A 797-nucleotide genomic window follows, 5' to 3' on the forward strand; every position below is an offset into this window, starting at 1 on the left:
AATTAATGAATCAAAACAAATTATGAAAAATTAAATCAAATAAGATTTTGGAAAATAATAAAAGATAATGATTTGAAATTAAAATAGATATTTTAATTTTTTTTTGAAATAATGTCTTTGTAAAACAGACTTTTTCCCGGGGTCAGAATCCCTCAAAATTGATCCCAAACAATACAATCCAAGTATACTCTAATAAAATCAGTAAATTTAAAACACACAATAATTTAAATTTACACGTATAAACACGCTAGAAAAGAAACACACGGCCAAAAGTAAATTCTACAATAATTTCTAAAAATTATGAAATAAATATATAAACACCAACATGTTATAATATATCCAAGTACAAAAGCGGAATTTCAAAATCCTTACCCAAAATAAATTTTGGTCACCCCAAGAGATTATCTGATATCCTTAAAATATCTCCAGAAAAATCCGAAATTTATAGCGATAGACATACACACGCTGAAACGCCATGCGGAGTAATCAACACTGTCGGACTCCTTTTCTATGTCCCGAAAATAAATTAAAACGGAAATATGCTTCGAAAATTTTATTCTCAATATATATACCTATGTGTAGATATCGAAGTGATGATCATTTCTATATATAACAATTGAAATTTGGACGGACAGTTTGGAAGATATGAATTTTTAAAAGTTAAAAGTAAATAAATATACGAGAAGAGAAGAGAGTAGAAAGACAGAGAAAAGGCGGTGGATAGGATAGAAAAATGCGGGGGGTTTATGTACGCAAACTCCCTCTTTTTTTATAACACAGCCACGCACAACACAAAA

Source organism: Apium graveolens, chromosome 9 (assembly GCF_009905375.1).
Source record: "Apium graveolens cultivar Ventura chromosome 9, ASM990537v1, whole genome shotgun sequence".
Classification (NCBI taxonomy): Eukaryota; Viridiplantae; Streptophyta; class Magnoliopsida; order Apiales; family Apiaceae; genus Apium; species Apium graveolens.